This window comes from Temnothorax longispinosus, chromosome 7 (assembly GCF_030848805.1).
Source record: "Temnothorax longispinosus isolate EJ_2023e chromosome 7, Tlon_JGU_v1, whole genome shotgun sequence".
Classification (NCBI taxonomy): domain Eukaryota; kingdom Metazoa; phylum Arthropoda; class Insecta; order Hymenoptera; family Formicidae; genus Temnothorax; species Temnothorax longispinosus.
Window position 1 is genome coordinate 12,773,226 of NC_092364.1, and position 23,596 is coordinate 12,796,821.

Sequence of the window (23,596 nt, forward strand, 5' to 3'; positions counted from 1 at the left end):
CCTGTGTAACTCCTGCGGGCATGTCGTGCGCAGACTGCTGAGGTAGTCGGAGGGAAAGAGAGAGACAGAGGGAAGAGAAAGAGAGAGAGAGAGAGAGAGAGAGAGAGAGAGAGAGAGAGAGAGAGAGAGAGAGAGAGAGAGAGAGAGAAAGAAAGAGAGAGCCATCGCGCCGATCTTTCGTTCGCCCCGGAGGAAAATTACGCCCCGATACAAATCGTAATTGCATGTAAAACGAGCCTGCCGTACGAGAGATACGACCGGTCATATTTTACATCGTGCGCGGCAGTTAGCACCACCGACGAACATTACCACCGGCGTGCACTTTCGTAGGCGAGCGTTCGCTGTTCGCATACTTTGTACATGCGCGGCAGCGCACGTGTGTTGTACCCGAGAAGAAACGCACACACGAAACTGTTTCATGAGAAATTCGGCGCGTGAGAACAGTTGTATGTGTATAAGTAACGCGCACGGACTCGAGGAATGTCCAGAAGTCAACCGTAGCGTATTTGTTTTTGTCGCGTTAAAATTTTTAGTAATATGACGTTCGGCGTACAGCTTTTACGGTAGTTTTTTTAATCGGCGATATTTTTATCGTGAAAATACTTCCCTGGTCTTCGATAAGATAACCGCTGAATCTAAATTAGTTGAAATAAAATTTGATTACACAATGATTTAATATTTATACATTAATAATGATTTATAGAGAGAATTATTTAATATTTAAATAACGATATGATTTATGCATGACCAAACATCCTGTAATCACAAATATTCATGAGTTAATAGAGGCCCGAGTTGTGTAATAACTAAAGATTAAATTAACTCCTTTTGTACGATTTTCGCGATAGAGAGAGATTGAGTAATTTTTATTTCGCCGAAGAGATACATAATTCAAAGTAATTACGATGGAAACGAAGAAACATTAATTTATCCGAGTAAAACTCCATGTTTCGGGGGACCGTTCTGCAATAATAACCGATGTGCTATTCCAAGAAATTAATTAGCTTTTAAAATATACTCCAGTCGTGAAACTTTCCGCATCCAATTACAGGCAGGTACGACCGCGCTTGATACCGCCAAAACGCACCTTCGCAAACAGTAGTCACAGAAAACGAGTAGTCGTACACATACTGGGACTCTTGAATTTCGCGATAAACGTTTTGCGCGCGATAGAGAAGAGAAAGAGAAGAGCGAGGGGGAAGGATTTAACCGCTATCTACATAGAAATACATATTACACATATGTAGACATAAGAAAGCGAGGAAAAAGTACACGGGCTTCTCTGATAAAAGTGGCGCGGCGTCTCCTCGCATACTTTCATCCCGCTTTTTCACCAACGGCTGCCGCCCTTTTCGCAGGTCCGTTCTCCCTTCCTTCGTTTCCTCCTCTTCCGCAAGGGCTTACAAACTACCTCTTGTTTCCCTTTTCCTCACGCGCTCTCTCGCGCGCGCGCGCGCGCGCGTCGTCTCTCTATTCCGCGCCGTTCTGTTTTTAAGTCCCCGGAGGGGAGCTATCGTGTTAACAAGCATATTTTACATTTCATTGCAGCCACTGAACGCGCTAACCGCCGACATCGCTTCCAACAACGCGCCCGGCATCGCGTGGCATTTCGCGCGCGACACGTGCAGGCGGTCTCAATTAGAGAATACGATACGACGTAATTGGGGCCTAATTATTTCAAACGGCCGTCCGTCACGGTCCGGCGGCGTTAGCGTCAGCTCGGTTTGCAATTATAATATAAAATTAGGTGATTTCGGATACGCGGGCTGCGCCGATTAAATGGCTCCATTCCGAGCACGCGTAATTTAACGGGTTATTACGGATCGCCTAAAAAAAAAAAATTGGATAATCGTTCGCCATATGCGCGAGAGAGAAACGAGCGATTATATTCTCTACGCGATACGTTTAGCTAACACATTTGTTTCAATTATATTATAGAAATATATAATCAGTTAAGTAATTGGCACTACGTGTTTGGCATTAACTTCATTTAATTACATTCATGGATATTGCGTTACTTTTTGATACATTTGCTCAGCAGTGAAAACATGTATACTCTTGCGCTAACCTATCTCTTTTTTCTCATTGTATTTATTTGTATCGATGATAATTTACATTAATGTGTATTGTTATTGAATAACAATATTTCTAACACACGGAGACGAAACGGGGGGCAATAATATATTTATTAAATTTTTAATTTCCGTTTTACACAAACAGTCCTAGAATTTAATTTACAGTCGTGTGCTTCGATATCGAAAGGACGAAAAAGCTGCTTTGTAATAATTTTATTGCAATTTTGGTGTAAGTACCAATAATCATATTTATGTTTTACACATGTTACACACATACAAGTTATTCATGATGTGAATTTGCTCGAAGAGCACTTTAATGTGACTATTTTCCGATCCACTATAAATAATGCATGCGCAGGCGGTGCGCGCGATTCGTGTGTTCGTTGTATATCCCGTACAGCGAAAATGTATCCGTTATATAAAAGCACTATTGCAATTAGCTTTAATCTTGTTGCAGCATTCGGTATCCGTCGATAGTTTGTGTAGCTCGCAATTATGCACCGACCGGGAATGCAAAGCGAGAACGCGTTGCGGAGTAAACGCCTCATTAAAATGTTATTTTGGCCGAAAATCACGGCGTTTCACTTAATTATGTAGGTGGGCCCGGTGCCCAGCGCAGCGTGTGTTACGTACACACCAATGTTGGAAAAAATTACGCGCGCATTTGCGAGGTGCAAGGTAGATATTTGCGATGGAGAAACATAATCTCAGAAGAGTTTATTAATAAAAATTTTCAGAGCCGACAAATTATGCGCTAACAAATAGCGTACACGCGCAAATGTAGCTTTCACTTACTCCTGGATACTTGCGTCTTTTTCGCGTGGCAGGGTACGCGTGGGGCGTAAAATTCACGCAGATTACAGCGGTAATTAACTTTGCGGATGCAGAAGCTGTCATTTAGAAACGCGTCCTCCAGTTTCCCCGCGAAATCTAAAACACCGGCCAAACTGCACATCGGGACCCACATTATGCGCATGAATATTTATGCACAAAACCGGTCGCGCTGCGCGGAAGAAGAGGTACAAACACATAAATATTTATATCAAGCCGCTCGACGCGCGATTTCCTCGCAAAAATTGCTATACGCGGCGTACTCTCTCTCCTTAATTGCTTAATCCGCTTTCTGTATTAAATCCCGCTGCTGTACTTAATTTATGCGCGCGTTATATTACTGCAACGGCCGGAGGACGCCGCTTAAATGTTTAACGTTAATATATACGTTAACGCCGAGAATTGCTCGCTCGTGACGCATCATACAAACGCAGTTTTATGCACTCGCGATGTAATTTTGTAAAAAAAAAAAGAAAAAACAGTACGTACGTGTAATACGTACAAAAAAAATAATACATTTTGCAAACTGCGCGCGGCAATGATGAAACGTGCGCTTAACGACAAAAAGTTCGTCTTGATCCGCGACTGTTTATCCAATTTATATCAATTTCCACTTGCGTTTTTCATGCTCTCTCATAGCTAAAATTGGGCAGCAATAACGATTTGTTGCATGATATGGGCCGAATATACTGACATTTGCATGCCCAAAATATTATTGTACAATGATCCGTGATCGACGCCCACGCCGATGGAAACGGGTGGTGTAGAATAACGCGGAGACACGGAATAGCGGAAAACGCCGATGGGTCAACAACCAGGCAAGGGGGTGTAGGTATGTGTTCAGAGAGTTGAGCCGTAATATCAAACCCTCGCAACACATCGAGTACCCACGCAGAAGAGGCATAGGTTACACACAAGAACCACTGAGAATGCGCTTAAAGCGGAAACTTACGCTTTAGGTGAAATCTATGAGCTGCGTAGCGCGGGTGCTAGCGTAGAAACACGTTCCTACACCTCCAAGATCGTAGCAAAACAATTTCAGTTCGCGCGAAATAAAGCGCGTATAACCGCATAGTAAAAATGTCGCGACAATATTATACTTTACATTTTTTAATTTTATGGCGCGTTTGTGTGTTGATTAAAAAAAATAGATAAATGTTTTTTTTTATTTACACAATTTAGGATAACTATTTCTGCGGACCAGGCACACAGGTTGACATGCATAAAAGCAAATGCTTTTAACAGTGGGTAGAAGCAAAAGCGTGTAGTTTAAAATAAGGGCGAAAGCATGTACGTCCCACGTTTCGTATGAGTAATCTTGCTTTTACTGCGAAACATGTTCTTCACATTTTTGCAACGTTTGATTGCAAACGTGCTTTGCAATCGCTTACAAATTTTATATTTTTTGACTTATATGATATAGGCATCAAGAAACTTAATTGCGTACATACACATTACACATACAGAATGTACAATTTATTTATTCTTTAAAAGTCGAAGAGTAAAATATCACGCAAAACGAGTGAAATGCAAGTGTAACGAAAAGTGAAAATTGAGCACTTCGAGTGATTCGTCACTCTATAAGAAAGAATTAAATCGCACTCTATTTGAGGATAGTAGATCAGTGTCCATAGGAGTGAATTATGTCCACTCTACAATTTTGAGCGGCAACTTTCACTCTGTTAGAGTCATCTTTAGTGATTCACTATAGCTTTTGTAGAGAGAGACCGTATCGGAGTTCTAAAAAATTGAGTGAAAAATTTACTCTTATCTTATGAGTGCTCGCAATTACTCAAATTAGAGTGACACAATCCTCTCTTTTGAAGTGACTGTCGTAATCACTCTACTATACATATTAGTAACAAAACAACTCTATGAGATTTAAATCTATGCCGTTATATTCGAAATGTGAGAAATACAATTATTCAAAATATGTAACAAATTATGACACAAAAGTTAATTAGAGTTGATAGAATCGTCACTTTAATTTTGCTAATTAAGTAGCTGTCGTGTAATCACGGGTAATATGAATAAAGTAAATCAGAGCGAATGATATAGATAATTGAAATATTGAACGTTGTTAACACGATACAGCTGTCGAGAAGGAATATTTCTTTACCTCATTGCAGAAAAAAATATTCGAGGTTTAGTAATGATTTGCGGCTGGTTGCTCATATTAAAGATCAAATTATGGGGCGGCGGCAGGAGGGGGGAGGGGACGGCTGAAGAAGCCTGTGGTCGGCGAGCTCGGAATACGACAGCATCGTTTGATTCTCGCGGTGGAAAACCAAAGCCCTTCACGTATTTTTTCACGGCCCCAAACGTGCCGCCGGCATACGAATGCGGCCACCGCGCGGCTTCTGCCTACTATACACCGATGATGCTCTTCTCTTCTCCTCGCCCACCGCCGCGCGCCGTTCGTCCTGCGCGCGCTCGCTTCTCACACATACACACGCACACATACACACGTGTATGCGCGCCTATCGAGACGAGACACGCACGGCTATCCGGACGGCAGTCGCTCTCGCGCGGTTTATCCACAGTCAATAAAGGCGACCTGTCAGCATGAATACCAAAAGCGGGGTAGATAGGTAGGTCCAATACTCCAATGTGACGCCCTCGCCGCGCTGCCGGAGCTCCCCCGCGCGCGCCAACCCTTCGGAGCCAGAGAGACACCGGAGGGGATGCGCGCTGGCTGCTGGCTGTTGCGAGATTTACCGAGGTCCGTACATCATACGCACGTGCGTGCTCCAGCGGTATCGTAAATACCGAGATAGAGGCCATATATTCGTGTGCGTGTGTATGCGCGTGAGATTACGAACGTGTGTGGGAATGCGCTGCGCGGCCATATTCACGGCTCGCGCGAGTAGATTCCATGTGACTCACATTATACGTTGCCAGAAACGGCGAGAGTGTTCAGGATCTGCAGTGTAGGATCTTGGGCTCCCATAATAAAATTTAACCGAGAACAGCTATTGCGAGGTATCCTTGATTAATAAAAATATATATCAGTGAAGAAGAATTTAATGATTTTGATAAGGCGTAAAGCGTATTTTCGCGAGATTGAATACGCTGCGATTAAAATGTAATAAAGTAGAAATTATATAATATAAGTGCGCGAGTTTTATACTCTGAGTTGTACGCTTGAAAATATAGTTATTAAAATGTACGATAATTATGAATAATGTAGGAAAATTATGAGTGACTGTCTGAGAGAGGAATGTAATTTCACATTGACATTTTGATATGCGCTATACAATGCACATTGCACAATTAGATTACAATTCCAGCGCGAATCAAACACTTCAGTATGTAATGATATAATATTAATGTGAATTACACACCGTTTAATTAATAACTATAATATATAGCCGGGATCGTCAATATCACGCTGGTATTTATCATTATCCCCCATGAAAATTCTACAGAATACTAATTATCTATTAGAGGTTATTAATTCACTTACTGTGCCACTCTCGATACGCTCGCAATCTCATTTCGCGCTCGATGCTGCTAAGCATGTCGATTACGATTAAAAAGAAAAATGCGAAGCTTTTCATATACGTGTATTTACGAGAAATTGACGGTACACGTGCGAGACACTCGGCGAGACATGTCTACCGGGAAGATAAAAGGAAAGACCGTTGACCGCCGTCAAAGGCGAGACGTATGCTCTCTCTGTCGCGAGCCCTTATCTCGAGCCTAGAACTTTGAAAGATAAAGAAAACCGTTTCAATTTCCCTAATGCTCGCGCAGTCTCGCTTCCGCGTCTCATCCGATTCTTTTCTTTCTTTTCCTTCTCCACATCGTCAACCCCCCCCCTCCCGTCACTTCGCTTTATTTGTCTTCCGCTTGCCTGTTCTTGCCCTGTCCCTTCTCCCAGTGGAAGCTTTTCCACTTCCGCGTCGCCGTTTCCGCGGCTTTTCCGCTCTCTCGTCTTTCCCTTCTCCCTCCCGCAGCTGGTGCGCCTCCGCGTGTTCGTGTCCGCGACTCACTCCGGCTCGTCTCAATCTGACGTAAACCTGCGGTCGACCCCATCTAACCTGAGGGACGAGAGAACCTTCTTCGGATAATCCGCGCGCGAGTCCGTAGTTTCCGGATAACACGACAAAGGGTAGAAACAGCTTACCGCGATCCTCGAGCCTCGGGATCGGGCTGAATAGCGTCGGGATAGGACTTCTTCACAAATCACGACGCGATTGTTCACTAGATTAATTTGGCTGTAAATAAACGGTTTGTCCAAATCCGAGTGATGCGTCAAAATAGTAGATATAACATTCAGGTGGAACTCTAAATTCGTTAGATTTTGGCTACGAGAAATGTACAATACCGGTCAGAAGTATTGCATCGCTTATATGGAAAGGGAAGTCGTTACTTTAGTGAAGAAAGACGTACATAAATGTTATAAAATTTTATTTTAGTACTGTTATTTGGTGCTTTGATAAGAATCCTTTGAGAAAAAGAACTGAGATCTAAATGATTTAATAAACGTTGAGCCTCTTACTTAAATCTAAAAAAAACTTTACAGATAGATAATGAGAAATTTCATGATTTAATTTAACTTTATAATTTCGCAATATGATTGATGACGTCTTGACGATTATCTTAAATCCTTATAGACGATATCTCGCTAAAACGCAGTCGTGTTAATTCGAGAATACCGTGTAATTTCGGAATACGCCATAGATAAAGTCGATAGACAGATAAACGAGCTACGACGCGTCTTAATAATACGATCCGAATAATTAATCGTCGTAAATCTTCAAGGGAGGAATGTTAAATGACTATTGTTTCCCCCTTCGTAGCGCGAATCCACACCCACCTAACTCGTTTTCAATTTCTGTTATCTCATTTCGGAAACTGGCGAGCTTCCGAAATAAATCTTTCACTCTATTGTCCGATAATTGTTTTAAGATCGGCGCATGCAAACTCGTTGCGATTTAAGGCCGCGCAAGAACCTTGCGCATTTACATACCTCGCGATCACGTGTTCGCATGACGTTCCTGGAGCTCGCACGAAATCCCGTAATGTGATTTCTGTAATTAAGCGTAATTGATCGCGTTCTCTAATCGTGACGAGGGCACCGGAACGGATGTGTATCCTAATCCTTCAATCTGTTCTCATTTAGCGTGCGTCTGCCTGTAAAGTCTCTCCTCGCACTGCGAGGTACTTTTGATTACGCGGAAAGCAAGAGGATACTTTCAATTACTTATAAAATGCAAATTGACGCGATATTTCTTGAAATTTCCTTTTTTTCTTTCATGATGTGATCCTTAGCAAGGGCGATCAATAAATTTCTTCAGGAATGTACTGTTTGCGGAAGATTGGGCACCTTCCCGTAAATACAGGCAGATCTTCTTCGACGGGAGGATTGCGAGTGGTAGGGTATACTCTGGGACACTAAGCTCGACTAATGAAACGAATATATCATCGTGGCCGTGTGGCCAAATCCGTTTCTACTATTACTACACACGCCATTACGTTCCTGACGCCGTGCGTTAAGCGTCCCATTTAACCTCGTCTAAGCTCCCCGCTAAAGCGTATGTAACGCGTTTGCAATTGAATCCCAACCAAGTTACATAAATCCGCAAAATTGTGGACCTTGAAGCTAAGTTGGCCCTCTCTTGTTTAAAATCGCGGTGACGCTCGCTTGCATCCAGACCGAGTTGCATTCTGACAATGAAAAGCAATTAAAAAGTTTGTAATGAGTTTGCCGTTGTTCACGTGATTATAAAGTGGGAAGAAATTAAGTAGAGAATCGAAAATATCGTTATTTACTTGGACAACTGACTTTTATTTTCAATAACAGACCATGTTATACTTTTATTCAAGAATTTAAAACGCATAAATGACGATTATTTTTTTAATTTCATGCTAACTCTTTGCGATTATAATCCGGGAAATAAAAATTATTTTATACATCTCGATCTCTTGTGAATGGTTAATATAATTTCCAAGGTTTCTTGTACTCTCGTCTATGCCACGATATCGCGAAAGTTCACGGTTTTTAATTAAACTATCAGCGACACAAGTCGAAAACTAAGTGGCCAATGAGCGAAAGCACTCGCTTCTCGAGCGGCTAGTAGTAACGGATCCGGAAAGTCTCGAAGGTTAGCTTCGGGAGTAAGCGAGGGCTATGCGAGATAATACTCGGGAGTCTCGGGACCCTCCCTTTTGGGACGAAATCTCTTCCAAAAGCTTCGTTACGTTAGGACGCGCTACGGTGGAATCGTCGATTTTCTGACAAAGTATTAAGTAAATAAATATTTTTATATCGTTGCATTTGCAATTAAAATGAAATCGGATGAGTTAAAATATTAATTTTACATTTTACGTATATATCAATTAATCTTAAAATACAATATAGATACTAGTTTTTCACAACAACGCTATATATAAATAATAACCGAATTAATTCGAAAATTCTTTATAGTGATTTAAAAGGGATGCTTATTAGCATCAAACGTTAAATCAATTATTAATTTAAATGCGTGGATTTACCTTTTCAACAAAAAACTGAATTTCAAGACCAATAAATAATCGGTGCATATAATTGTTAAGTTAGAAAAAATATACAAATTTATACAGAAATATTATTATTAGGCTACCAATTTAACTCGACCGAAAATGGCATCTTCTCTATTTAATTGCTATAATCGAATTCTTTCTATTTTAGTAAACTCATGAAGAATATATGAACAGTTCAAGGAACTTTAATAAAATTAAGTATTATTATTTGTTTTACAAGCCACGTCACGATAATGTAAACAAATGTTAAAAAGTCAATACGAATATTTTCCACGAATTTATATTATTTTAACGTAAACCTCTTCAAAAGCGTCTTAGATATCGACAGGTCTCGATAAGTTCTCCAATCTTCTTAGCGCACGCTTCAAGCTACTTCCGTCACAGTACGCTTAAACTCGATGATTGCGTTTGCTGTTCTCTGCGTTATTTATTAGCGGGGGTTCAAGAAAAATATTCCCGACGATGGGAGGCGGAAAATACGTAAGCAAACATTTATGCAAATTTTGCGTAATTTATAACTTCGACAAAAGGAGATTTGCATAAGCGTGTAGTTAATAAACGAGAGAAGCAATGCGTCTTTACTGATTTCAGGTAGATTTCACGAGCCTTGTAAGCTACGGGAGCTCGGTAGATAATTGGAAAGCACTTCTGAGATCTACCGATTCGCACCACGTCTTCACCGATCCCTCCTAACTTCTCAATGCTATCCAAATTGCTGAAACTTCTCTCTCTAAGTTACATTTCTGTGCGAACTTTATCAGCTAACGCAATTTGTTCTATGAATTCAAATGTGAGAGGTCAGAACAACTACCTACACACTGCATAAAGACTTATTACAAATTATAATGACAAATTATAATGCTTACTTAAGCTATGATTTGAGTATACCTATAAAAGTGCATACATAAGCACTTTATTATATTGTTTTATGTGGGCACACATAATAGCATTATTTTTAAATAAAGCTAAAACTAAAGAAAAAAAGATATAAAATAAAAAATTATCTTTTATTAACTTTATTTTTTATGCAAACGGGAAAAGTAGGAACAAACGTGCCACTTTGGTAATATTGGTGTTAGTTCTCCGGGGGATAGAATTGCATAAATCGAGCATGACTTTTTATTTAGTAGGAAAAACTTGGGAGCAGTCTGTGCCTGTGCGCGAAGAAGTCTAATTAGGAAAGATATTAATTGACAGTTCAACTGTTCGGTCTCTCTCGGTGTTCTTTATATTATGTCTCCTGGAGAAAAAAGTCGCTCGCAATCCCTGGACGCTTTTAAAGCAGCAACGTTTCTGGAAAAACGGATGAACAAGATAGAGTTACCAACTGGGAAAATGTTCATTATTCAAATTATGTCCGGAATACAATAACCAGCGTCGCGTGATAATTCTCATCGATTCGCGTCGCGCTACCATATTGTAGCGCAGTGCTTTCTGCAAGACGAACTGTATTAGACGTATCCACGTAGAGAATGAATTATATTCAACTGTATATAACACTATGATTTATGTATGCTCTTTTACTTCGTGAGACTATGTTATTAATCACGTTAAGTATTCTTAACGGTCGGACAACATTTGTGCACACGGCCGTTGAACATCGGATAATAATGTAATCTTAGTTTATTATCCTGTTAAATTTATAGGGTCAAATTGTACTCAATTTGAGTTATTTTTAACCATTTTTAAAGATCGCCACTGCTCCTACTCAATATACCGTTAATTAAATTAAATAATACTGTTTTGTGTTAAAATAATAAATTTTAACACAAAATTTATTTATGGTAGTTAAAAATAACAAAATGTTATTTAACTCAAGGTATTTGTTTATATGTCATCCTTTAATATATATATATATATATATATATATATATATATATATATATATATATATATATAACAGTACCTACCTATATAAAATATTACTTATTTTAAGATTCGAAAACCTAATTTTGATTAGACATCTTGATTTTAAGATCTATTTAAACTTAAAAATCCGATTCAGTTTTCAAAAGTTCTCGTAGGTCCATTATTATTTCAAGATCGTCTTGTACTAGCATCTTAAGATGCTAGTACAGAGCTCTGTGATTGGTTTGCAACACCTTAAGATTGTGCTTAAGACGGTCTTAAATATAAGATCTGACTATGAATACCGGCCTTAGTTTCAATATTTTAGATATATAGATACACACGAAAGTGATTAAGTTATTTTGGAAACTATCGCGAATTCGAGAGATATAAAATACGTCTTCTCATTTAAAGCATATTGTCTGCATCTTGTTCTGTTTATATTGACGTTCCGCTTTGTATTATTCCACGCTTACAAAATTGTAGCGTAAAATAGAGAGACAAATTGTTTTAAATGCACGCAATATAATCTTCTTAGACTGAGAAGATTATCCTTCTTTATTGTCACGGGTGATTCACGGGCGTGAAACAAGCGTGGACTGGTTTGTAAATCATATTTTAGATTTCTCTTTCGTCATTCCATCCGCGGTATCGAAACTGCCCCGAAGGCGACTGCGTGTGAGACTTTTTCCCTCCGCCGCGCCGCCGATTTTCGACGAGAGCGGACGTCGTCACTCAGAATATGGTAATCGTTGGCCGCGGCGCTTGATGTCCCCCATCAATCCACGTGGAGCACGGCATTCATCCTCGTATCTGTCGTGGCTGTCGCGAGTTTATCGCCGACAAAACGCGGTGGCGCTCGTTAACGACGTGAAATACGGTCGCCCATAACGAAGGGACTCTTTTCGAGGGCCGCGGGTGGTGGTGGCGGCGGAGGCGATATTTTCGCTTTCGTCGTTTCGTTTCCCCGCCGCGCCCCCAGCGTTTCAGCCCCTCGACCTGATGCCACGCCGCCGTCCGTGCCGCCGCGCCGCGATACGTTATAGGGCTTTAAAAGGACGTCGTAATGACCACTGGACAGCGTCGATTAAAAAAAGCTTCATTCCCGGGCGGGGACGCGTGCGAGAACACTGCGGGGTTGCGTGCTTAACTGCTTGTCGTGTGTTTAAATATAGACTTGTCCGTGGTCTCTGTTATTGAATAATTAACTGTATTAGTTAGATATTAAGCAAATTAAGACACGTAACACTATACTACTCTCCATGTTCTCACGTTGTTCATCGCGAAACCTTATGGATTCGTTTGATTGGCGGTCAAATCCAATTTCTCGACTTGGCCAATCCGCTTTCGCTCATTCGATAATTGAGCGTCATCAATTCCGACAAGAATCCGACTAAGCCGCAGTGTATAGCGTCACGCGCGGTCTCTCACAAGCGTCGGGGATTTCCACTCGGGATGCTTTTTAATAACATTAGCGCGAAACGTTGTCCGCTGTAATCTCGCGGCAGCTCTCGCGCGCGTCGTTTTGCGGCAACAAAAAAAGAAAGAAAGAAAGAAAAAAAGAAAAAGAGAAAAAAAGAACGTTCTCGAGTCTCCGGTGGCAGCCACGAAAGAGAAACGAATGCAGCGACGACTATACCGGGGCTATACCATCTCGCTGACGTCGGCGAGACCGGAGGAACGGGAATTTAAGCCGCGAGGATAATCCGCGCTTTAAAACGTTAGAGCAATACTGCCGCTGATACTTCACGCTCGCCTGCCTATTTCGCTCGTTCCCGCGCTCCTCGTCACATTCATCCGCGTATTCACACCGACGTTGGACATCGACATTTCGGTGTCCTCCTTTATATCGGAGTGTAACAAAACGGCGCACGAAGGTCAGGCCTAGGCCTGGCTTCCTAAATGGGCAAGCGGGTCGACAGTAAGAGCACCACGGTTTCGGGAGGGTTGATAGTTTGTCGATTGCTAATTGATAGATCGATATTCCTTTTCAATAAAGCCTAAAGTGATTGTTCATCTATTTAAATATCTCACATCTATCGTTGCATGAAACATTAATAATAGATTAGCTGGAAATTATGTTTCTTTTCATTTCTCTCTTTCTTTTTTTTTTATAGAAAATGATACTTCCGTTAAATTTTGAAATGCAAACTTAACTTCGATTTATTTAATTATTGCATTTTATTATTAAAGTTATTATATCTATTGATTAAAAAGAAAACGGAAGTATATTTTAACAATTTAGCTAATAACGCCTTTTGTGCGATATTCTTATTTTATTGCAGTAGAACCAAACAAATTAATCATATAACGCAAACTGATCGGCTTTTGTAAAAAAAAAAGATATCGAAAGTATCGTAAGATCAGCTCGTAATCGCCTTTCCCGGGCGAGAAGAACAATGCTCGAGAAAAATTTGTTGACGTAGCTCTACGATGTTATCGCGCAGCCTCGTAAAAAAGCACACACGGCGGCGGACTGACATGGTGGCCGAAAGAATTGGACGAGGAAGGGCAGCGAGGGCGAACGAATCCGGTTATCGGTTACCCATAAATCGAAACTGAACGAGCTGACCGTCGTAGATAGGTCATCATAATCCGAACGGACGATGCATGCCGGCATCGTCGATCGAGGCTGTTCACCATTACCGACGACAGTCGTGGGTCTCGTGGGAAAAAAAAAGAAAAAAACGATGCATGCGAAAATAAATAAATGCGTAAAGTGCACCTGTGTATTACGCGCAATTACTCAGTATTTATAATGTGGCGCGTTTCCATCAGTATTACGTTCGTGCTGTTTGCGAATATAAAATAATAATTAGCCCGCTCTTAATTAGCCCGCTTCTCTTCTATATACTTGTAAAATAATAATTTTTGCTACATTAATAACGTATAGTCGCGTGAGAATTAGCCTTAAATTGGATGTAAGTAACTACACGTATGCAATAAAGAATTTATGGAGTTTTAATTAATTTATAAATATATCATGACTATGATATAAATATTTGACGTTTACTGTGTGTACCTGTCTATTCGTGTTCAAATTAATCTCTTTTTTCAAATTTTTGTGTTATCAAATAGTTGAAACATGAGGTAAATGTACCTATGCCAATGCCTGGACACGTACCTGTGTCTGGACATTTTTACCATTTTAGTCCTTAAATAAGTTATAACGTGAATTAAAATTAAAGAATTAAAGATAAAAATACTTTTTTTGTATTATATTTTTATTTTTGACTTTAATTATTTGCATTATATACTTATTACAAAACTAAAATGATAAAGGTGTTCAGATATAGGTCTTAAATGTCCCGGCATTGGTACATTTACCTTACATGTCCGAATTATATAATAGCGAATAATAGAAGGACGGAGTTTTAAATATATAGCTAAATTTGACTCCTGCAAATAGCATAACGATGTGTTAACAGGATACCGAAAACTTTTCCTTAAAATATAACATAGGCCTGCGTGGGTGTGAATACGCATACATTATTCATCTAGAAATATTCCACGGGAATAAATCGGACGATGCGTGGCGCGAAAATCATAATGAATTATGCTTACACCGCCTTGATATGAATTTGACGTGGGCGTGAGCTCGCGCTGGAAGAAAAGACGAGTCGACGTTTATTCTCGAAATATTCGCCCCGGATATTTTGCGCTGCACCGCACCCAACGGGAATAGCGGGACGCGACGGACGGTGGCGGCGGCGGCCGCGGCGTCCGCGTCGGAGAACAAATGATTTAATGAGAGAAGGGCTGGAAACCCGACAGTAGCAGCCAACCGGGAAATGAGAGAGGGAAAAAGGGACACGAGGTGGCGGCCGAGTGCGAGAGGGACGGAGGAAATACGGCCTGCGAATACACCGGGGTATGAACCCTCTGATGCAGCGAAATACCAATGAAACTCGGGCGAAGGGGGTGCCTACAAAACTTTTCGGGACAATTCTGAGCGCTTACTCTCTCTTTCTCTCTCTCTCGGTCGGCTATTATGCCCTCGGATAACATCACATGTGACGATTAATCCGGAGAGCTTATTCAACGGCGTTTATTCTTAGTTACATTATCAGATCGTAAATATTTGATTTCCCTCTCTCTGTCTCTCACTTCGTCATTATCCGCTCCGTCGGGCGCAACCGATCGAGCTGGAGATATTCCAAATGCGAAGCTTTCAGGAAATGTTTGGATTGCGGCGATGTGACGCTTATAACTCCCTATTCCTTGCAGGGATGATAATTTAACCAGGCTGAGTCGCGCCGCTACATTCAGCGCGGATTCAGTACGGATCCCGCGCTTGGATCCAACTTTGCCGCGCTTTAAATGAACGCGCCTCTCGATACGTGATGAAAATTTCAGATTCGTTAGCGTGAGCTGACGAATGCCGCGAGGAAGTTCCGACGTGTCAAGATTAGACGCCGTAACTTTCAGCTATTCCGCGGCCACTCGTTCTTCGCGGAATAAAAGTTTCTCTCGCTTGTACTTTACAAAAAGGAAACGTAAGAACAATAAACAAACGTAACTCTCTACCGTGACTTTTAGAGTCGCGTTTTATGTACGTATCTTGCGCCGAGTGGTACGTGGGGCATTATTACCTGCCAAAAATTTCCCTGGCAACGACAGCGTACTTTTTTTATGATATCAAACAAATTTTCGTCGACCGAAGACGAGATCTTGCCGGGATTGAGACGACGAGGTCGACGAGACGTCCGATGCTCCACGGCAGAAATCCGCAAACGCTTGAACGAACTTCGAATCGCGCCAACTTTGCGGAATTTCCTCTTGGAAATCACGACGGGCGGTACACTGTAAAACTTTTACGACACGCATTATGATGCAGAGCGAAGTCGGTCGCGTTTGCGGGAATGTAAAAAAGAAGAGAAAAAGAGAGAGAGATCGCATAACGCCGCGGCGTTATGTATCCAGCCGCGCGACAGTTACAACGCGAGGATCTCGTCGCGCGTAAAAGCGAGCGTTATGATTTTCGCGCCTTTCCTACGCCCGACGTTTATTGAAAGAATTTACAACGACAAAAACTTAATAAAGGCCGCGGCGCGGCGCTCCTCGCGTAAAGTGCTCGCGAATGAATCGCGTCGCATGACGCGAAAACCCTCTAGATTACAACAAATGCACGTTGTAGAAATTACAACGTTGTTCGTAACAGAGTAGGAGAGAAAAAGAGAGCGGAGGAGGGAGAGAGAGAGAGGAAGGTGAAGAGAAAGAGAGAGAGAGAGAGAGAGAGAGAGAGAGCTCCAGCACAGCGTGGCGGATCGCGTTTCGGGCAAGTAGAAATCGTCCGCGTATGCACCGGCACACGGCAAAAACGCGTGTGTGGCGCCATGGGTGCTCTCTCACACACACACACTATCTATCCGCATACGGAAAATCCTTTCGGCTATTGTACGACCACGTATGTACCCTATACTTGGGTCCGTACCTCGGTTTAGCAACGGTTTATGTCACGGTGTATGTTTGAACGCAATGTGTACATACATGTTTTACGTCCACTCGTTTATGCAGAGCGGTTCACCTAACATCCTCATTTTAATTTTAAACGTGTGTAATCTTGCGAGGGATGTAGAAAATTATTATAATAGGTTATATACGCTGTTGCTAAATTATAAATGGAAGTAATACGATTTACTGATGACGACACCGATTGGTCATATTTATAATAATAATAATAACAGATTTTATAATGTATATCTTTTTTTGCATTTTGAATAGCAGTAGTAAAATGTTATTTATATCTTATGATAAAAATATTGTCAAATATAACAGGATTCTGAACTTATTACAATTGTTATTATTTCATTATTTTATTAGATATAATAAATAACGTTTTTAGTAATGCTACACTGAGAAAAAAAAGTTGCAGTCAACTTGACTAGATACATATTTTCAACTGATTATTATTTTTTAAATTAAAATATGTATTTAAGTTATTTGAGTCAAATTACGTCATGTTAGATTTAATATGTCGCATTTAATATTTAAATACATAAATATTTTAATTAAAAAACTAATAATCAGTTGAAAATATTTATTTAGTCAAGTTAACAACTTTTCTTTCTCAGTGTATATAAAATTAGAAATACTCATCGTTATTCGATCAGATAGCTAAAGAAATAAAGCAATCGTATTTGAAGTTACTATTAATGTTCAAAGTATTCTAATCCGACGTTTGTGGTGCAAACAAAAGCGCAAAATTTTCACGTAGTCCACCGGTATCCTCTGTTTTACGAAGGTCGAGGCTGTTTCAATCGCCGATAGTTTATGTTGCACGCCGTACGGGCGGTGCGCGGTGAAGGGACTCGTAATAGGAGCGTGCTACCGATGAAATTAAAATGTAATTTCGCGTTGCTCCCCGCGTAGCACCCTTGTAATCTCCGCGAGCGTCCCCGGGTGTCGCGACGGCGAATACGTACATCACGCCCGGGGGAGGGGGGGGGGTTTCTGCACGCACGAAGGGGAGGTGTTCGTGGGCCCACAGGGGTGAAATGCGACCGAGCGGGTGGCCTGTGGGACGGCTTGCGGATTCGTGAGTGGTCGGGAGAGGGGGGGAAGGGAGGAAGGGCTGGCGCCGCGACGCGACACGTCGCACCGCACGCTCTCGAAGAGGGTGGCTACCGGAGTTACGAGCGCGTCGCGGTCCCGGATTATTTGCATATTTTAATCTAACGGTAAAAAGTCGCGCGCAACGCTAGTTTTCCCATTAGCCTACCAGAGGTAGGGAACTTTAAACGTAAACGCGCAATATTGTACGTAACGTGCCGTGTGCGGTGAATGTAAAAGAGCGAATGTAACATGATTTTATGATTTAAAGGGGATCTTCGCTGCCGGTCGTATCACTTGTTAATTATTCGAGCACGACGGGATTATAATATACTAGATGTATGCTAATTGCAAATATTAGACATATAATATACTAGATGTATGCTAATTGCAAATATTAGACAAATAAGATGTGTATACATAATATATATAATTTATTAATTTAATATAAACGGCAAAAAAAAGAAAAAAAGATTGAGAGCCAATTAATTTTCTACACGTATGTCATTATTGTTACATAAAACGTTAGCTTTTTAAACGAATCTTTATTTTAAGAAGATGAAAATTTGTTAAAAGTTTTATTACATTACATTTGTGATATATTCACAGTTAACAAAGTGAAATATTGTTATGAAGAAACGTCAAGAGATTTGCTAAATGATCATCATGTGAAATGTAAACTATTTTCATCTGCTCGCGTATTTCGATAATTGCTGCACACATTTTGTTGAAATTCTATAACTTTTGGCAATACGATTAAACGTCACCGATTTCATTTGAAGCTGAATAATAATGGCGATCTCTCTCTTTCCGCGAGAGTTTTTACACGTGATTTTTATCATAACTCGATTTACGCGAAATGGGGAATCGGTGCGACTCTCGGGTATCGAATTTTTCGGAAAATTTTTCTAAGTCACTTCAATTTTCATCCAAATCGACCGATTACACCTATAGCCACGCATACGAGAGATAATTACATTTTTGGGACGCCATCTGGAAAGACTGATCGCGAAGGGAATTGGTGTTACAGTTGGATTTCGAGAGAGAGAGAGAGAGAGAGAGAGAGAGAGAGAGAGAGATAGAATTGAGAAAACCTTATGTTCTCCCATCTCATACTGTTTCATGACCTTGCTCAACCGCTAATAAATCGCAATTATATGTTGCGCTTAAACAATATATAATCTACAATCACAATATATTTTTAAATATCTTATATAGGATATCTGATGGCATTTGAGAAACAAATTTATAAATAATTTTAATTCAAAATTTTTTTATGATCATTAAAGATGCACTCACGTTTTGATATTTCTAAAAATATATTATTTCAGTTTTTAAGAAAATGCAGTTAGTATCTCGAACAATTCTTCCGTACAATTTTATTTTTAAAAAAAAGGTAAAGAAAGGCGCCAAGTACACGCATAGTAGTGTATATGTTGTTACCTCGAAAAAAAAAAACAGTGGTAGTATTATACCTTAAAAAAATTTAAGTAACAAGTGGTAGACGAAATCTTTGTATCTTGAAAAATCTCGAAAAAACCTAAACAGTAGTATCTTCACCTAAAAAAAAAAAAACAAAGTAGTAGTATTATACCTCGAAAAAACCTAAGTAACAAGTGGTGGACGTAATCTTTGTATCTCCAAAAATCTCGAAAAAATCTAAGCAGTATTATTTTTATTTCCAAAAAATTATTACTCAAGTGATACACATCACAAAATTACGTTACCTTATCAAAAAATGAGTCGCGCTTCAAGTGATCTATTATTACAATTACAAAAAAGAAATGATATCTCTTTTTAAATTACAGCGCCAATTACAGAGAACATATATTTTTCGAGATACAAAGATTACGTCTACCACTTGTTACTTAGGTTTTTTCGAGGTATAATATTACTACTGCTTTTCTTCGATTAGAATAAAAAATTGAATCATGAAGAATTACACAGAGGTAACAGTACAAAATACAAATATTTTATTAAAATATTTAAACCCAACAAGGGAATACAAGGTATTTAAATACAAAGTTTATATATGTATTTTAAAAGATTTAATCGCATCGCAAAGAATTACAGAGGTAACAGTACAAAAAATAAAAATATTTTATTAAAATACATAAATTTTTCTTGTCAAAAAACTTGGCGCTGCTAGAGAGAGAGAGAGAGAGAGACCTTTTACAAATGTAGATATTACTTATTCTATACTTAATTCTAATCGCTTTAAAAATCTAAACTTATCCTAACTTATCCTATACTTAGTAATAAGCTGCATTATTCACCGTCACACACACACACACACGCACACACACACACACACACACACACGCACACACACACACACACACACACACACCACACACACACATCGCCCACACCCACTCGCTCGCACATACACACCAGGCTGACCTAATTTTGAGGTCTAGCAGCGCCAAGTTTTTTGACAAGAAAAATTTATGTATTTTAATAAAATATTTTTATTTTTTGTACTGTTACCTCTGTAATTCTTTGCGATGCGATTAAATCTTTTAAAATACATATATAAACTTTGTATTTAAATACCTTGTATTCCCTTGTTGGGTTTAAATATTTTAATAAAATATTTGTATTTTGTACTGTTACCTCTGTGTAATTCTTCATGATTCAATTTTTTATTCTAATCGAAGAAAAGCAGTAGTAATATTATACCTCGAAAAAACCTAAGTAACAAGTGGTAGACGTAATCTTTGTATCTCGAAAAACATATGTTCTCTGTAATTGGCGCTGTAATTTAAAAAGAGATATCATTTCTTTTTTGTAATTGTAATAATAGATCACTTGAAGCGCGACTCATTTTTTGATAAAGTAACGTAATTTTGTGATGTGTATCACTTGAGTAATAATTTTTTGGAAATAAAAATAATACTGCTTAGGTTTTTTCGAGATTTTTGGAGATACAAAGATTACGTCCACCACTTGTTACTTAGGTTTTTTCGAGGTATAATACTACTACTTTGTTTTTTTTTTTGAGGTGAAGATACTACTGTTTAGGTTTAGGTTTTTTCGAGATTTTTCAAAATACAAAGATTTCGTCTACCACTTGTTACTTAAATTTTTTTAAGGTATAATACTACCACTGTTTTTTTTTTTTCGAGGTAACAACATATACACTACTATGCGTGTACTTGGCGCCTTTCTTTACCTTTTTTTTAAAAAAGGTAATTTTGTACAGATATCACGCCTTTTTGTAGTATTACGCATTGTATAAACAATATGTACAGGGTGTTATTTCGAGGTATAATACTACCACTTTGTTTTTTTTCGAGGTAACAACATAATACATATATACTACTATGCGTGTACTTGGCGCATTTTTTTACATTTTTTTGGAAAAAGGTAATTTTGTACGGATATCACGCCTTTTTGTAGTGTCATATAAGACGTCGGCGTTAGAAGTAGATAGAAGAAGAAGTATCTTAATAAAAAATTTTCACATTTGGACTTTGCGTCGCAATATCTCCGCTCGTAGGGCACGGAGCGGGATATTATAAGAGAAACCCCCCCCCCCTAATTGGACCTCAAGCTATCGATCAAGCCTACTTAGAACTTGATCCGTTCACTCGTTATTGAGATCTCAACATCTCGGGTACTCGCAACCCTTCGCGTCGCGTAAAAGAGTCACGGTCGGTCTCGCTCCGCGTGTACTTGGCGCGAGACACTACCGTGTCTCTTGATTCTGCCGCTAGGGAATTTTTAAGTCGATTCTTATGAATCAAGCTTGAATTCGATGTCTAGGTGTCCCAAGTTGCCGATGACGAGGTTCACATAGTGCGCTTCATAGTTTTCGGTATTCAGGTGTATTAATACCTTGAATTCGATGTCCACGTGTTCCAGGTTGCTGATGTCGGGTTCCAGATAGTGCGTTTTATAGTTTTCGGTGTCCAGGTATAATAATACGTTGAATTCGATGTCTAGGTGTCCCACGTTTCCGATGACGAGGTCCACATAGTGCGCTCTGTAGTTTTCGGTGTCTACTTGTATTAATACCTCGAATTCGATATCTACGTGTCCTACATTCAGATTTAAAGTTATTAATACACCTAGACACCAAAAACTACAAAGCGCACTATGTGGACCTTGTCATCGGCAACCTGGGACACGTAGACATCGAATTCGAGGTATTATTACATCTTGACACCGAAAACTACGGAGTGCGCTATCTGGACCTCGTCATCAGCAACCTGAGACACCTAGACATCAATTTCAAGATATTAATACACGTAGACACCGACAACTACGGAGCGCACTATGTGGACCTCGTCATCGGCAACCTGGGACACCTAGACATCGAATTCAAGGTATTAATACACGTAGACACCGAAAACTACGGAGCTCACTATCTAGACATTGTCATCGGCAACCTGGGACACCTAGACATTGCATTCAACGTATTATTACACCTGGACACCGAAAACTACGAAGCGCACTATGTTGACTTCGTCATCGCCAACCTGGGACACCTAGACATTGAATTCAACGTACGATTACACCTGGACACCGAAAACTATGAAGCGCACTATCTGGATTCCGTCATCGGCAACCTGGGACACGTGGACATCGAATTCAAGGTATTAATACACGTAGACACCGAAAACTACGGAGCGCACTATGTGGACCTCGTCATCGGCAACCTGGGACACGTAGACATCGAATTCAACGTACGATTACACCTGGACACCGAAAACTACGGAGCGCACTATGTGGACCTCGTCATCGGCAACCTGGGACACGTAGACATCGAATTCAACGTATTATTACACCTGGACACCGAAAACTATGAAGCGCACTATCTGGACCTCGTCATCGGCAACCTGGGATACCTAGACATTGAATTCAAGCTTGATTCATAAGAATCGACTTAAAAATTCCCTAGCGGCACTTTCTGCCAAGCGTAGAGAACCCTTCTTTTCCGTTGACTCAATATATATTATATATTACCTAATTTACCTAAATAGAAATCTTCCTCCTGACCGATAAGTCTATCGACCTAATTTCGAAATACGCGCGCGATATCGAAACTGGCGATACCTGCGCCGCCAGCGTCGAAAAAGTGAAAGTGACGTTTCTCTGATAATCATAATAATATTGAGATGAGAGCGGTCGACGTAGACGACGACGACGACGACGACGTATCTTAATAAAAAATTTTCACATTTGGACTTTGCGTCGCAATATCTCCGCTCGTAGGGCACGTAGCGGAATATTATGAGAGAAACCCCCCCCTAATTGGACCCCAAGCTATCGATCAAGCCTACTTAGAACTTGATCCGTTCACTCGTTATCGAGATCTCAACATCTCGGGTACTCGCAACCCGTCGCGTCGCGTAAAAGAGTCACGGTCGGTCTCGCTCCGCGTGTACTTGGCGCGAGACACTACCGTGTCTCTTGATAATTACGTAATTTCTGGCTGAAAAAATCGTGATAGGCGTGTGCGTGTAAAATCATACGCATTATATATATAATAATCTATGTCGTACGAATTGACTATAACGACTCTCATGTGGATGATGAAGTGGAAGGGTGCTTGAATGAATCGGTTTATTTTGTGACAGGAATGAAAATATGGTTCGATGAGCATCCCGCCCGCGCCACCACAAATACGGATGAAAAAGGGAGAGCAACATGGTGAGGGATGGACAATAGTAGTGGATATGGTGAGTGAATGATGTATTAATAAAGCTAAATTTTGTCCTGCAATTTTAATTATAGCGTGAGAAAAATCGATGAAA

General features: G+C 40.1%; 2 long non-coding RNA genes across 2 annotated transcripts in view; both read left to right on the forward strand.

Moving 5' to 3' along the window:
• LOC139816685 (uncharacterized) overlaps window positions 1-20,966 on the forward strand; it is an 87,039-nt gene extending 66,073 nt beyond the window's left edge. Inside the window, exon 2 of the long non-coding RNA XR_011733062.1 lies at window positions 20,930-20,966. This is a non-coding gene — a long non-coding RNA (uncharacterized lncRNA). The remainder of the gene's footprint in view (window positions 1-20,929) is intronic.
• The window catches only part of LOC139816686 (uncharacterized), a 192,810-nt gene that overhangs the window by 84,097 nt on the left and 85,117 nt on the right, over window positions 1-23,596 (forward strand). The window contains exon 2 of the long non-coding RNA XR_011733063.1: window positions 23,420-23,521. This is a non-coding gene — a long non-coding RNA (uncharacterized lncRNA). The remainder of the gene's footprint in view (window positions 1-23,419; window positions 23,522-23,596) is intronic.